The following is a 16,372-nucleotide window of genomic DNA, read 5'->3' as shown; positions in this document are numbered from 1 at the left end:
CACACACACACACACGATGCATCTGTTTGGTGTTTGCTGTGGTTCATTTCGCATACGCTTTCGGTATTCCGTAAAGACTTAATTTGGTATATATCTGCGTGTGTGTGTGTGTGTGTGATAATTGTAGGCCGAAGCGAGCAATTAGTTTCAGTTATGTAGATAGCGAGAGAGAGAGAGAGAGAGAGAGAGAGAGAGAGAGAGAGAGAGAGAGAGAGAGAGAGAGAGAGAGAGAGAGAGAGAGAGAGAGAGAGAGAGAGAGAGAGAGAGAGAGAGAGAGAGAGAGAGAGAGAGAGAGAGAGAGAGAGAGAGAGAGAGAGAGAGAGAGAGTCGTACACACAAACACACCCTGTGAAAACAAATACCACACAGCAGCAACTCAAGCAACACACACAACACACAACACTTTATTCAGTACACATACATTTTGATTTGACGGGTAGGAAAGGAAAGGAGAGAGAGAGAGAGAGAGAGAGAGAGAGAGAGAGAGAGAGAGAGAGAGAGAGAGAGAGAGAGAGAGAGAGAGAGAGAGAGAGAGAGAGAGAGAGAGAGAGAGAGAGAGAGAAAGTTTATCCGTGTACATGTAACTTGCTAGTGTTTGTGTATGCGGCGGCAGCAGGTGTGTGTGTGTGTGTGTGTGTGTGTGTGTGTGTGTGTGTGTGTGTGTGTGTGTGTGTGTGTGTGTGTAATAATAATAATAATAAAATGGCGCGGGGAAATTGCAGCCCTAGAGCTTAAAATAGACATAAATTGTGTGGATAAAATACATACATATGCAGACAGATAATGAGAATACTAAAAATAATAATAAAAATAAGAATGGAAAGACAATGATAATGAAAACAATAATAATAAAAATAGTAATACAGGATGCTGCTCAAAAGAGTAATTTACAATACAGTTTATATTGTTGGCCATTACGACCACATCGCCTTTCGTGGAGCGGCCCTTCCCTGCCCGTACTGGAGCCAGGCGGTTGGAGTGCCTCACTGACTGCCGGGGACGGGAGACGGCTGGCGGAAGAAGGTTCTGTTGTGTGGGGTGGTTCTGTAAACTGGTCGCACCGCGCTGTAGCAGGGTCGTTCTTGGGGGGTTGTCAGGGTGAAGGAATCGAGGGCGTCTCGGTAGGTGGTGTAGCTGTGGGTAAGGTTGAGGGAGGAGGACCAGGCTGGATAGGCGTGCGTGAGCCTTGGGAGTAAAAATGTGGTGAACACACTCGCCAGCTTACTCTCGGGCGTGTCTGTCCGTATGTGTGTGTGAGAGAAAAACAGATAATGAAGCGAGAAACTAACTCAATCACTCACACAAACACAATGCAATCTTTATCACAACGTTATGAAGGAAACGTATTAAAAAGAGTAAAACAAAAGAACTGCAGCCCACCTCGCCGCCGCCGTCATGAATCTCCCATTCTCCGCGCCGCTCAAATCCGCAATGTCGGTGTTTGTTTGGCCGCCCGCCGCGTTAATGGTTTCCCGCCTCGCTCTGGCCTCATTAAGCATCAGTGAATCTCCCTTATGTATCCTGAACCCCTCCTTCCCCACCTCCATCCCTCCCCCTCCACCCCCCTTACACCCTCCTCTCCCCTCACCCCATCCCTTCTTCCTCCCTTCAGTTCACCCCTTCCCCTTTTTTCCAACTTTTTTTTCTCTTTTTTTGTGTGTGCGTGTGTTTGTTTTACATTGTGTGTGTGTCTGTCTGCTTGTGTGTGTATATGCCTGTCTGTGTCTAACGGTCTTTTTGTCTGTGTCTGTTCGTGTGTCTGTATCTCTCTCTCTCTCTCTCTCTCTCTCTCTCTCTCTCTCTCTCTCTCTCTCTCTCTCTCTCTCTCTCTCTCTCTCTCTCTCTCACACACACACACACACACACACACACACACACACACACACACACACCTGAGGCGCCTCGTTCATTTGTTGTGTTACCTGGCGTCGCTGATTCCCTCATTAGCCGTGTGAAGAAAGTGTCGATTTTCTAAAGGTTTCTATTTTGTTAAAGGCAGGTGTGTTTCTTTGACTTGATTTAATTTGGCATTATTAATATTTCTCTTTTTTCTCATATTTTGCGTTGACACGAAAAAAAAATGGATGTGGAACCTTCACAGTAAATTAATTTCGCATGATACAGTCGTTTCTTTAATCATTTTCGTCCTTCTTTTTTCTTTTCTTTCTTTTGATTATATTTTATTTTTGACGCCTCCGGGAGAAATGAAAGTATTACGAGAGATCAAAGTCCGCGACGAGAGTAGAAGGTCTGTAATGAGGCTCCGATACCATTACTGAAAAATTAATTAACGAAGGGGTCTATATATAGGTTTTCCAACGCACGCCCTCGCTCCCCACCCCCTCACACACACACACACAGTAATAACACATAACTTCGCCTACTCGGAACTCATATTTCCCTTCGCTATTAGATGCGCCAGTTCATTATTAACCGGCAGAACATTATATCATTATTTATTATTATTTATGCTATTAATTCTTCTAGTTAAAGCGAACAAAATGGTATACTAAAACCGGGGATAAAAGAAGAGAAAGAAAGAAACCTAAATTATATGAAGTTAAGTGAATAGGAAAACGGGAAGGGGAACGAAACAAAATAAGGGAAAACTAAAACAAAGGCTCAAATATACAAAAAAAAATACTAAAAGCTGAGATGATAAAAAATAAACCCATCTGTAAATCTTATGAAATTGAATGAAAGGGAAAACGGGAAAGGAGAACGAAGCCAAATAAGGGGAAACGAAAACAAAGGCTCAAGTAAAGGAGGTTTTCTGAGTGGCGGCGTAAGGCAGGGCGGCTCTTGATGACCTCACACGATCTTTCCACTCGGCGGGCACCACAGATAACCTTTTGCCGGGCCGTGAGCTGCAAGGAAACGGCTTGGCGAGGAAGGCTGAGGGAGCACCGGGATGGATAAAGAAGGGAGAGTACGGAAAGGGAGATGGCAGGGGTGAAGAATGAGACGCAATAGAGTAAGAAATAGGGAGATAGCATATTGGAGAAAAAAAGGGAGACACGGGGATGGGAAGAGAAGGGAGATTACGAAGAAGATGACAAGGGTGGAGAAGAAGGCGCTAGACAGAGAGGAAAGAGTGAAATGGAAGAATGTAAGAATAAAGAGGTGGTATAGAAGAAAAATGAAGCACTGTGATTGGAAGAGAAGGGAGAGTACGGGAAAGAAGATGGTAGGGATGGAGAAGGAGGCGGTAGACAGTGAGGAAAGAGTGTAATGGAAAAGAATGTGAGAATAGGGAGATAGTATGAGTATATAGGAAAAAAAAGAATGAAGTGTGAAGAAAGGAGAAATTAGAAAAAACGTAGAAAAAAAGAGAGAGAGAGGAGAGGATGATATGAAAGATATAAAATTAGGTAATGAATGTGAGAGTGAAGAAATGGTATAGGATAAAAGGAAAATGTGTGAAGCAGGGAAAAATAAAATACCTTGTGAGAAAACGGGAAAAAGGGAGGAGGGAATGAGGAAAGAGTGATGTGGAATGAGTAAAATATAGGCAAGAATGTAAAAATAAGGAAATTATATGTGAGAATAAAAGGATGAAGTGTGCATAAAGGAAATTAAATGAGATACCTTGAGAGAAACGGAAAAAAGGAGGAAAGAGTGAAATGAGGGCAAGGATGTGGGAATGGGGACATGGTGCAGGAAAATAAAAAATAAAAAAAGTGTTGTGAATAGTGTAAAACAAATGAGGTATCTGGAGGGAAAACGGCATAAAATGTTCAAGTGAAAAATGTAGCAACATGTTTATGGAAGGGAAAATGCAGCGAAAGGAAGTGAAATAGGAAATCGAGGCGGAAGAGAAAGAGAGTTGTAAAGTGAGAAGAGAAAATTTGTGAGGAGAAATAAGGGAAAAAGTTGTGGCTGGATAAAGAATTCGAACCAGATTGAGGAGAAGAAAGGAATAGGAGGAGGAGGAGGAGGAGGAAGTCAGGATAAAGAAGAGGGGAAGAAAGGAAGAAGGAAACGTCTGAGGAGAAAATGGGATAAAAGGGAAAGGTGTTACAAGATTAAAAAATGCAAAACAGATTGAGGAAATGGAAAGAAAGGAGAAGAGAGAGAGGATACGGAAGAGGGGAAGAAAGGAAGGAAGGAAAAGGGAAACGTGTGAAGAGAAAAGGGGTGTAAAAGGTATGATTGAATAAAGAATAGAAACCAGATTGAGGACAAAAAATGGGAGAAGGGAAGGAGGACAAGGAAGAAGGGACGTAAGAAAGAATGGAAGAAGGGAACGCCTGAGGAGAAAAGGGGGTTAAAAGGTGTGATTGAGAAAGGAATACGAAGCAAAGAAAAGGAAAGGTAGAGGAGGAGGAGGGATACAAGATAAGGAAGAAGGGAAGAACAAAAGAATGGAAGAGGGAAACGTATGAGAAAACGGCTGTAAAAGGTGTGATTGAGGAAGAACTACGAACCAGACTGAGGACAAGAAAAAGGGAGAAGGGAAGGAGAATAAGGGAGAAGGGGAGAAGGAAAGAAAGAGGGAAACATGTCAGGAGAAAGTAAAAAAATATGTACAAGTATAGAGTATAAAAGGAGAGGATAAGAAAGAGGGGCAGAAAGAAAGAAGGAAAGGAAAGAAAAGAAAGAAAAAATGAAGGCAGGTACAGCTGGGTCTGCTCTGTCTGCCTGCCCGCCTGCATGGACTCTAGGAATTGTCTCGTAGGAGGAAGAGAAAAAAAAGGGAAAGGAGAAATAAAGAAAGAATGAGTGCTTGGATTCCTTCCCTTGCAGCCCGCGCTTGAGGGAGGGACCACCGCTGGCCGCCGCACGGAAAGATGAAGGGAAAAGTAGAGCAGATGGAGATTTTTAGGCGTGGCCGTCGAGGCGAGGCGAAAAATAGGTCAAGGATTCGGTGTGTGGGGAATAGAAACGCTGCGTGGCGGTATAGGTGTGGTGGTGGTGATGGCGGTGGTGGTGTTGGTAGTGTGAAGGCATTGGTGGTGATTGTGGTGGTGGTGGGACGTGGTGGTGGTGGTGGTGTGCGTGTTGTGATATGGAGATGAGCCTGGTATCCTTTGTCGAGAGAGAGAGAGAGAGAAATCACCTTCCCTTCTAGTCATGTTCAGGGGTTGAGGTTACTCTTTATTGACTGATCGCCACTTTTATCGCCCTTTCCACCTGGGCGTGATGCTCCTGCTCGCCACGCCCCTACCTTCCTTCTCCCCTGTGTGTGTGTGTGTGTGTGTGTGTGTGTGTGTGTGTGTGTGTGTGGTGCGGGTCTGTCTATTCCTTTGCCCTTATATTTTTTTCCATTAACGTTAACCATTTCCTAATACTTCTGCTACACAATAACAGTAAATTAGTGTTATGTAATCTGTATAGTTGAATTATTAGAAAGTGATCGGTTAATACATCTCTATGTGTATCTATTGTTTGGTGTATTAGTTCGTACGTGTCTGCGTCCTGCTCGGAATGGTGGACGGTATACGGGTGCTGAGGGGTGTAAGTCCGTTCATCATGAAGTGGCAACATGGACCGCCACATGAGGGTAGCCGGCTGTCCCTTCTCCACCAGTCAGCTGATGGATGCCCCATATTGCGCCGCCAGTGGAAGGCTACTAGGCTCCTCCAAGGGTGTGGGCCAATGAGGAACGACTCTTGGTGTGTTCAAACGCGTGTGGGGTTGAGGAAACTCCTGGATGGACGGACGTGCGCCAGGGAGAGGAGGAAGGCAGGAGGCGAGAGGCGGAGTGAGGAGGACGACGGGCGTGGGAATCAGTTATTTAGTTTCATATAACCACGTAGTCGTAATAAAAGGGAATCAGTGCAATAGGTATTGGACTTCAGGAACTTTATAAAAAAATATTCAGCGAACCCTCCTAACAAGCTCTTTTTGTCGCCAAGTGGATATGGGAAAAGAAAAGCATTGCCAATTGAAATGAGCTGCTGAAAATATTAGTCGTTGTTCACTAATGGGCACGCTCAAAGAGTACACGATTTAGAAAAGTATATCAACTCTACACGTTAAAAGAGTGGCTAATGAGGGGCAGCTCGTTACCGCGGTCCTCATCCTACACAATTAGTCCAAAATGAAACCTTCCTTCCTGGTCATTAAGTGTATCATTAGCCAATTCACAAGCAAGCGGCCGCGGCTTATTTGCAAAGTGAAGGACAGTCAGTAAAGTGGTCTGTTCATCGTCGCTTCAGCCCCGCAAGTGTTAGCGACTCTTTGGCGTGCTGGCTCGGGCAAAGGACCTTCAAGCGTTTCGGGGCTCACACACCCACATCTGATGAGTCTCTCGTAGAGGTTTAGGGTTTCTCCATGAGTAGCTTTACGAGCCTAGCGATAGTTTAACAAGGCTTCTACCCCATGAATGTAAAACAACTCATGAAAACCTGATTATAATATCCTTTGTAGCCTTTGGAAATCTTTGTTGTGAGAGTCGAGAGCGTCTAAGCATACGGACCGAAGTCACAATTAAGGAACACGATAACCACTTAACGAGCGGTAACATTTAAACGAGTCATCATCAGCATCACTATTCTCAGCATGATGTTAGGGTTCTGCACCACAACGCCACCTTATACGAGTCCTCTTCATCATCATCATCAGCATCAACACCGGGTCTCTGCATAACGTTAGTGTTCTGCGCCTCCACCACACGCCCCCTTTCGGCAACTCCAGGCACTTCATTATTGCAATCACTTCCATTGCGCTAAACGCACTGAATGTTTCCCGCGAATGAATGTTAATACTCTTAGCAGAAACTTTTGTCGCGCAGTAGTTTTCATTCTGTATTAAATGACGAGCTTAAGAGTAATGAATTTATATTTGTTATGTGACGCACGTGATGCCATTAAGTAAATACGTTGATGCGTGGTTCTGCGTCACGCCCCGCCCTCCTGTCTATGTAATATACGGTCATTCCAAACATAACTCTTCCAACTCCTCCAGACACTCACCTTCCATGGTTGAGATACAGTATCGGGCAGACTATTAAGACAGTGTTTGAGAGTGATGCGTTGGCAGTACAGGTATGATGGTTGAGGTGGACGAGGAGAAAAAAGAACATTGAACGGTGGGCAATAGCTGGGGGTGAGGTGCTGGGGTATCAAAGCAGGTGATCCCCGGTAGAGGCCTCCAACAATTAAAAACAAGAGCTGAAATCATCGTACAAATCCCTTTTTGCTTCCTTGTATAACGTGACTGCCACATAATTTTAAACCGATGAGTCTCTCTCTCTCTCTCTCTCTCTCTCTCTCTCTCTCTCTCTCTCTCTCTCTCCAAAAGTTTGAAGAACACTGCTGTAACGAGTCGCAGCCGAGTGAAGCGTGTCATGAGGCAATCAACAAACCTCCCGGGGCTCGTCGAAGCTTTGTGACTCACTCTCAACCCTCCCTTATCCCCTGCACCCTTTCACCTTTCACCCCTCCTCCCTCCACCTCACCTAACTTGCCATACTTTGTTACACTACTACGCCCAATCGCCCATCTTCCATACACCTCTCCACTCTTCCCGCTCAGTCCTCTTCCTTTCCACCCCACCCCCATGCCTCCCCCACTATCACCACTCTTCAACTTTCCTTTTATCCCCATTCCTCCCACCTCCCCAACCCCTCCCACCACCTCACCTTTACCCCTCTGTCCTCCACCACCTCCCCAACTCCTCCCACAACCCCACCTCTACCCCTCTGTCCTCCACCACCTCCCTAACTCCTCCCACCACCCCACCTCTACCCCTATGTCCTCCTCTACCTCACTCGGGCCTTTAGATAATGATCACAAATCTTCATAACCTAGACGAGCATTATTGTCTTCATCCATCTCAGTCAGGCACGTGTTGTCCTGGTTAGGTTCAGCTGCTGAGATGGAGGTAAAGTTGGAACAATCTGGTGTGCTCATGAAAACCATTTGACATTATTTTGAGCCGTTGTTAAGGCATCCTAGGAGTCAGCGTCGGTGATGTAGTGAGGTCAATAAAGTTTAAATAATCAGGTAATCATAACCAAGTAAATTGCACATGAGGAGAATCTTAGGAAGTGCTTGTTGTTCTCGGGAAGGTGTGTGGCTGGGAGGGCTGTAATGTGCGAGGCGACTGATTGCAGGGCGGCCACGAGCATTCATTGTGATAACGTAAGCGACGTTTCCCGTGTGTGAGTGCATCGTTTCACTCGTTCAGCGTCTCGTTAATCAGTCACACTCCATATTTTTTGATAGAGATGGTGATGAAAGTTAGGCGCTTCTGTATATTTGTGTTGATAGCTTCCCTCCCTCAGCCCTCCCCCCCTTCCCCTTCCCCCACATCTGCCTTCCTTCCCCTCCCCCCGTACCACTGCCTCTGCCTTCCTTCCCCCTACTACTTCCTCCGTACCTTCTCTCATACCCCACGACCCCCTGCCTCCCCATTCTCCTGCTTCTTCCCCCTCCCCCCTGTATCTCTATTACTTCTTTACCCCACTTCCCCTGATTTTCCCTCCCTCCCCAATCCCGGACTTCAGCCTCTCTCTCCCCGTTCCTCCTCCCCTACCCCTCCCGCGTCCCCTATACATCTGCCTCCTCCACTGTACCCTCACACACCGTTGCCAGATTGTCGTAAACATCAGGAATTAACTATTTTAACGATAATTATAAGTGCATCTCCTTATTGGGGTCCACGAGACAGTTTTTGGGTCGGAAGTCGGTAAGTATAAGAGGCTGAGTAAGACAATCTGGCAACGTTACCCTCACACAGTGGCTCACTCAGGCAGCCTCTGGCAACCCCACAGAGGTGCTCGAGCAGTTAGAGAAGCTTTTCATTGTACTTGTGCTGTTTTTCTTTCTCCAAATGATCAACGGCGGTGAATGGAGAAAATAAAACCGGGATATTAAGTGCACGTGTAGCATGCAAGGTTTTTAAAATATACATATGCCTTTTTAATTTATTTTATTATTTAGTGAAACAGTCTGTATCGCTTTACCCGAATCCAGAGCGAGTTGTTATAGAGACCACGTGTGACGCGGGTCAGAGCGAAGGTCAGTGTCTGGGAGGGACGCGTTGCCGGAACCAGGGCCGGAACAGTCTTGGTGGTGGAGGAAGAAGGGAAAAAAAGGAACATAGAGATAGAGAAAAAAGAACACTGAGAGATGTGCACCGGCTGGGAATGGCGTGTTGGCATGATGGGGAGGAGGACGGAGAAAGAACATTGAGAGGTAGGCAGTGTTTGAGAGTGATGAGTTGGCAGTACAGGGATGATGGTTGAGGTGGACGGGGAGAAAAAAGAACATTGAGAGGTAGGCAGTGTTTGAGAGTGATGCGTTGGCAGTACAGGGATGATGGTTGAGGTGGACGGGGAGAAAAAAGAACATTGAGAGGTGGGCAACAGCTGGGGGTGAGGTGCTGGGGGGTATATCGACTTGGTGGTGGTGCTGAAGGACGAAAATGGAGTGAAAAGAGAACAGACGTTTGAGAGAAAGCAAATCAAAATAGGAGGCGGAGAAAAAGCATGAATCATCGGCGTGTTGTTAAAGAAAAGGTAGAAACAGACACAAAAAAACATCTCAGTGAATGAATGGGCTTGTTTTCTCTCCCCGCCACGCCTTGTCCGCCTCGCCTCCACGCAACGCTTAAAACACTACCACCGCGGGACAGGTGCATTGTTGATTACTGCAGAAAGGAAGGCAACTCAGGGCTTGTTGTGACGCGCGTGCCAGTAACAAGCCGGAAAAAAACACGGTGATGGCAGTGTAGCGTAACCTGGCGGGGAGGAAGGCACGTTGTTCCGCCAAGCACAAAGAGTTGCCTGCACGAGGTGTTGTTTTCGTCTTGCCCTGAGCGTGGGTGGCGACGTCAAGGAGAGTGAGTACACCTGCCACACATATGTTCCTGTGTTCGTAAAGTCACTTGAGGTCCATTCTCTTGCTGTTGTTGTAGTTTCCTTGAATTATGTCTCACAGTAAACGGTAAAGAAACAGTAAATTTAACCATCTCTAGTTGATAAATATTTTTAGTGAGTTTAAACTTGCAAATCATTATATAATTTTACCCGACCTATACTCTGCATTGCTGTCAAGGCTGTTGATATATGTATAGGTAAACTTGCCTCGTGTTATTCTATAAATGTTATCGTTTGGTATATTGAGAAAAGTAGTCAAAAGAAAATATAACACGTGTGATGGGAATGAGGAAATTAAAAAAAAAAGAATATGCTTGTAGCGTGCTGTGTTGCGCGTGCTAAGTCGGTGCGGTCAGTGGGCTTATAAACAGGAAAAACTGAGCAAGGTACTTAGGTCAGTCTGCTTACTGGGAACGATAACTGAGAGGGACGTCCTTTGTGTGTGTGTGTGTGTGTGTGTGTGTGTGTGTAATATCAGAGGTTATCCCTTCTCCTTTACCCCCTTTCTCTCTCTCTCTCTCTCTCTCTCTCTCTCTCTCTCTCTCTCTCTCTCTCTCAAAGCTTGTTAGCTGAACGAAAAATAACTTGCATTGTGGTCCTAAATGAACGAGAGAGAGAGAGAGAGAGGAGCTCCATGGGTTAAAGATTCATGGACTGTATGAATATTTAGTGAAACCTATGAGGAACAGATTGCGAGAGAGAGAGAGAGAGAGAGAGAGAGAGAGAGAGAGATCTTTCATTCTCTCACGCGGATAATTGGGTTCCAGGTATGGGATGCAATCAGGACAGCAGATTAGTCCTGGATGAGGGAAAAAAAAGGTAGAAAGTTAAAAAAAGAGGTGCATGGGAGGATCATCAGCAGAGAGAGAGAGAGAGAGAGAGTACAGAAAACGGAAATAGTAATGAAAGTAGTAATAAATAAGAAAGGAAGGAAAGCAATAAGAAAGAAAAGAAAGATCAGATAGAGGAGAAAAAATAGTAAAATATGGAAGACAAAACGAGATCATATATACAGAGTAAAAGAGACTAAGATAGAGAGAGAATTCAAAGTTATTTCACTCTTCATGTGTCTTAAAGTAGAATGAAAGAGGAGGAAGGAAGGAATTAGGAGAGAGGAAGAGGAGGAGGAGGAGGAGGAGAGGAAGAGGAAGATAAAGGAGAAAAGAATTACTGGAACGAGAGATGTGACTAGAAAAGAACTCACAGAATCATGCATGCAAAATCGAGAATAAAGGAAGGAGGAAGGAAGGAAACGAAAAAAGAAAAAAAGGGTTAAGAAAGGAGGAATGGAGTGAATATAACGACAAAATGAAGAGAACGAAAGAAAGAAGGAACTAGAGAGAATGGATAAAGAGAGGAAGGGAGGCGAGAGTGGAATTTTGTTGCTGAAAGAAGGAGAATATTATGAAAAATGTGAAGAATGCGAAGAATATGACAAGAAGAGGAGAGAGATGAATTGGGATGGAGAGGAAGATGAAAATTGAAAAATGACTCTGATGATGGGGATGAGAGAGAGAAAGCCGGTAATGGTGATGATAGTGAGTGATGGTAATGCCGGTGACGATGAAGGTGGTGATGGTGATGATAGTGGAAGTGATGATGATGCCGGGGACGATGGTGGTGATGGTGAACGTGGTGATGATGTTAGTGGAGCTTATAGTGATAGTAGTAATGATAGTGATGGTGAAAATGATAGTGATGGTGATGATGATGGTGATGGTGACGCAGTATTTGCTTCACTATTACATCCTTTTTTTTTCTTTCCCATCTTTCATATTTATTTTTTTACACACACACACACACACACACACACACACACACACACACACACACACACACACACACACACATGATAGTCTATTTCCATTACTATCATGTGTTTATTAATACTATCATTATTTGTACTTCAGTTAGTGTAATTCACCATTATTATTTTTACCACGAATGTTATACCTGAAAAATTAAAACTCGGGCATCTCATATACTTTCTTTCTCCTCCTCCTCTTCCTCTTCCTCCTCCTCCTCCTCCTCTTTCAAGTCCATGCAAGAAGTGTCTCATGAATACTGTGATGACCTTAATGGGTCGTGTTGGCGGGGAGGAGGAGGAGGCAAAGGAGGAGGAGGAAGAGTAGGAGGAGGAGGTGAGGCGTAGTAGATGTGTTGCGTTTCACTTATTCAGAACTAGGAGGAAGAGAGACGGAGGGTGAGAGACATGGGGAGGAAGAGAGAGAGGGGGGGGGGGGAGAAGAATGGGGAGGGAGGTAAACTTAGTAGCTGTGTCCTTGCGTTCGTCAGCTCAGATCTCTCTCTCTCTCTCTCTCTCTCTCTCTCTCTCTCTCTCTCTCTCTCTCTCTCTCTCTCTCTCTCTCTCTCCTTTTTTTGTGTGTGTTTACTATTGTACTAACCTCTTTCAAAGTCGCCTTCCTTTTCTCCTCCCTTTCCTTCTTCCTTCTTTATTTCCTTCCTTCCTTCCATTCCTCTCGCTCTTTTCTACTTCCTACCTCAGTATTTTTTTTCTTTGCCTTTTGACTCTTCCTCCCATGTCCTTGCTTTCTCCCTTCCCTCCCCTCCCCTCCGTCCTGTTCTTCTCTCTCTTTTCATCATTTATTAATTTTATATCTCCTTTCCCAGCCTATTATGCGCCTACTTATTTCTTCGTTTATTACCCCTGTCACACCCATGATCAACAGCCCCACCCACATCCAGCCTCCGTCCCACCCACCTATCCACCTACCTGGCACCTGTATCTCGTTTTCAACCCCTTAATTCTTTCTAATCACCGCTCTACTAGTCTCCTTGCCACTTTCTTCTACCAGCTCCAACCTACTCCCTAACCACAGTCTTAGCCTATAACCGTGTCTTAACTTAACCTCTTTCCTCAACCAATTAAACCTTGCCCCCTTCCTCTCTTCATAACACACCATTACCTTTTCCTCCTCTTCCATTGAACTTTTTCCTCTTACATCATATTACAATCCCCCCATCTCAGTCTCCCTCTCTTCCCCCTTACTGTTCACTTTTCTCCTCAGTTCGTGTTTCTCCTCGTTCTCTTCTTCCTCTCCTTACTCCTCCTCCCCTCCCCAGATCTTCTTTTCTGTCCATTCCTAGCATAAAACACCCTCCACCTGTGTTCCTTTCCTTTCCTCCCCAACTATCCACTCTCTTTCTCACTTTCTGCCTTCTCTTTGTCATCCTCTATACCCATTCCTTCCACATTCTTTCCACAATCCTTCCACGATTTCTACCCCACACTTGCCCATGTTAACCCTTCTCTAGCCTTTCTTCTCCTCCCCTCCCCACCCCATCAATCCTCCAACTTCTTACCCTCCTCCTCCTCCTCCTCCTCACCCCGCGCCCTCGCTTCTACGAGCACACCAACAGGCTGAATAAGTTAACGCCCCGCCGCCGTGTCTTATTACTTAGTCACACAAGCTAATTCCAGTGTCACCTCACCCGCCCCGCTACCTGACTCCTCCCTGGCGCTACGAGGCTCACCTGGGCAGGGCTCGATTTTGTTACTGATGGTTTTATTTTACCGGGTTTTAGTGTTTTTGTGTTGTATTTTGGTTTGTTTTCTGTCTGTTTCTCAGTTTTTTTTTTTTTCTTATCCGATTGTTAGTTATTTTTGTAGTTTCTCTTTGCTTGCCTGTCTGTTTGTTTTTCTCTTGTCTTCTCTGCCTGTTAGTCGCTTTGTTTTCTGTGTTTCTCTGTGCCTGTCTCCGTAAATTATTGTCTCTCTCTCTCTCTCTCTCTCTCTCTCTCTCTCTCTCTCTCTCTCTCTCTCTCTCTCTCTCTCTCTCTCTCTCTCTCTCTCTCTCTCTCCACTTTTTCCTTTTTGTTTAATTCCCTTCCCACATTAAATTATCTTTCATATTCTCGTTTTCCTCCTCCACCTTCTCCTCCTCCTCCTCTTCTTCCTCTTCTATCTCCTCCATCTCCTCCTCCACCTCCTCTTCCCCTCCTCCTCCTCCTCCTCCTCGTGTGCATATTTCACGAACTCGGCTGAGGACTTACAGCACGATTTCCTTTGACTGTCGCCGGGAACTGTTTTAAATATGACCTTAGACACGCTTGATTACTCGCTCTGATTACCTTAAGCGCGGCGGAGGCGAGCGGTGCCGCCTACCTGCCCGTCTGTCCTACCTGGAAACCACCTCTCCCGGAATGCTGGTCTCATGCACTTATTGCTCTTTATTACTCGTCTCCTGGCTCGGCGCGGTGCAGTGGTGTGTGTGCGTGTGTGTGGGAGTGTGTGTGTGGGTGTTTGTAGGAGTGGGCGTAGGTGTTGGAGGAGTTTTTTTTTTAAGGGGTTATGTTCCTTGTGTGTTGTGTGTGTTGGGAGAAGTCGTTCAGGTTGTTTAAGAGTGTGTGGGAGAGTGTGGGAGTGTTCGGAGAAGGGTTTGGGTTCGTTGATATTCGTTCTTGCGTGGGAGGAATGTCATTTTTGTGTGTTGTTTGTGTTCGGGGAAGAGGTAGTAGGGGTTTATAAGTGTGTGTGGGTGTTATTGTGTTGGGGAGTGCTGATTGGGTATGTGTGTGTGAGATGTTATCCCATATTGACGTCGTTATCAGTATCATTATTAGCAAATGCAGTGTACGGAGAAGTAGTGGTGGTGACATTACAGGCAATCTTACTTGAAATAGAAGAGAACTTAATCTAAAACTGAAAAAAATCCTTGTCTCTCCCCATACAGGTGTTCTCCCCTCAAACATTTCGTCACCACCACCACCACCATCACATTACCTCTCTCCTTATACCTTATACTTCCCCTTCTCTACTTATCACCGCCGAAACCCCCCTTCCTCTCTTCCCTTCCTTCCTCTTCCCCTTCATCACCAACCATTCCCGTCATCTCCTTTTATCTCTTCTACCACTACAGCATCCATCTTCCTCATTTTTTTCTCCTATTTTTCCCAGCATTATCATAACCTTCTAATTTTTTGTACCTTTTCCCCATCCCCATTCTCTTCCCCATCCTCTATTCTTCCCACCGGGTCTCACCTCATCCAACCCCATCAGGTCTCTTTCATCTCCCTTCCCCTTCCTCCCCACGACTGGCCAGCTCTTTGTGGCTCTCGGCGCTGAAATGGGAAAGAGATGGAAAAAGGGCAGCAAACGGAAAAAAGAGGATGAACGGAAAGGGAAAAAGCGGAAAAGGGAAAAAGAGCGCCACAAAGGCATTCGCGTGCACTCAAGCCTTACACGGAACACTGAGGGGAGAAAATACACATAGAAAAGGGGATTTATTTGTACACACGAACGCACGCACTCACGCACGCATGCACAGTTGCACACCCACACCCACGCACCCACCCATACGAACACACACACACACACACACACACACACACACAGACACACACTAAAGAACAATTATCCCCCCCCCCCCACCCACGCCAGCACAACCACCCCCATCAATAGGTACTGGTGTCATCATCGTCATCATTATCATAATCATCGACGTCCAAATGAGGGAAGCGTTGCAAGTAAAATTGTCTTCTTTGTAAATTGTCTTAAAATAATGCAACTTTTGTCCCTTGATTAGAGTTACTCACTATTACATATACTCTTTTGTTAGTTCTATTGCTTTATGGATTGACTGAGTGACTGGCTGAGTGGTGGGATGTGTGTTGTGGGACTCGACGGTAAGAGGAAGGTCATTGTTTTTTTACGTTCTCGTTTTCAGTTTGTTTTTTTCAATTCCCAAACGTTTACATGCTTAGTTTTCATGTTGTTGTTCATCATCTTCAACGTCTTCACCACCATCGTAATCCTACATTTTTCTTTCATCATCTGAGCCTGATTTTTGGTTAGATTAGTTTTGTTGAGATTTTTCTCTGCTTTCTATTTTTTTCCCAGAAATTGTTGTGTAGCTGTAGTAGTAGCAGTAGTGATGATAATCTTTACTTCAGATGTAGTAGTAATTTGACCTCTTTTCTGGCCTATCGTTCTGTTTTCTTTTGTCGGAGCAGCGCCCAGCGTTTTTTTTTTTTTTTTTTTTTTTTATGAGCTGCCTCCCTTGCTGTAAAAAAAAAAATCAATATAGTAATTACCTTTTTATTCCGTGCCTCCTCCTCCACCTCCTGCTCCCTCCCCTTAATGGAGACCACCTAGGGCAAGCGGCTTGGAAGGTTGTTAATTAATGGCACTTAATGGGAAAGTAATTACGGAAAAACGACGCGAGGCAACAATGATTTATCAACGGCACCACTTGTCCGTGTTGTGTTAATGGCCAGCTTATACACGCACACACACACACGTACGTACACGCTTACACTTGCATATACACATTCATACATACCTTACATACACTTACACCTCATGCGTACATACAAACATACATCCCTACACACACACACACACACACACACATACACACACACACACACACACACACACACACGCACTTACAGCCCCCTCCTCCCGCCCCCCAGCCACACACGACCACCTCCTCCCCCCACACATAACCCCCTTCCACACACACACACACACACACACATGTCGACATAATCGGTAGCGTTGCAATATGATTTTTCTCGTTATTT

At 45.2% G+C, this 16,372-nt stretch overlaps 1 protein-coding gene across 1 annotated transcript in view; it reads left to right on the top strand.

Annotated features, from left to right (window-relative positions):
* Positions 1-9,007: 9,007 nt before the first annotated feature.
* The window catches only part of LOC126982591 (uncharacterized), a 207,982-nt gene continuing 200,617 nt past the window's right edge, over positions 9,008-16,372 (top strand). The window contains exon 1 of the mRNA XM_050834765.1: positions 9,008-9,789. The gene's annotated coding sequence lies outside the window, so the exon portion shown is untranslated. The remainder of the gene's footprint in view (positions 9,790-16,372) is intronic.

Source organism: Eriocheir sinensis, chromosome 51 (assembly GCF_024679095.1).
Source record: "Eriocheir sinensis breed Jianghai 21 chromosome 51, ASM2467909v1, whole genome shotgun sequence".
Taxonomy (NCBI): Eukaryota; Metazoa; Arthropoda; class Malacostraca; order Decapoda; family Varunidae; genus Eriocheir; species Eriocheir sinensis.
Note: the sequence above shows the minus strand (reverse complement) of the source record. Positions and strands in the feature narration are given on the sequence as shown.